Consider the following 446-nt stretch of genomic DNA (forward strand, 5'->3'; position numbering starts at 1 on the left):
CTTGACGTGAGTCTTCCCAGCTAGCGCCATCTATGAAACAAAATAGGAACAATGCTATGTGGGGTCGGCGTCTCGCTTGCAATACTTCTGGTGGTGAGGTGTCTATAGGCTACGGTAACCATTTACCATCAGATGGGCTGCATGGTTTTTACCCGCCGTGAAACCGGATTGAAACACTGGTTATTGCAAATTTACATTACGATAGTCATTTCACAATAATATCTATGCTATAAAGTTAGTATTACAGCTGCCGTACATCGACAGGGAAAACCTGTTCGAGATGCGGTACAGCAGACCTTACCTGACAGTAGGTATCTCATGCGAGCTGTCCTGCACGCATCGAAACCCAAAAGACGTTGCTTTCGCCATCAGTGAGGTGTACGACGGGATCTACAGCTCGAGCCCGATCATCCACTCGTTGCGCATGGAAGGATTCATCGACTCAC

The sequence above is a fragment of the Melitaea cinxia genome, chromosome 30, assembly GCF_905220565.1.
Source record: "Melitaea cinxia chromosome 30, ilMelCinx1.1, whole genome shotgun sequence".
Taxonomy (NCBI): Eukaryota; Metazoa; Arthropoda; class Insecta; order Lepidoptera; family Nymphalidae; genus Melitaea; species Melitaea cinxia.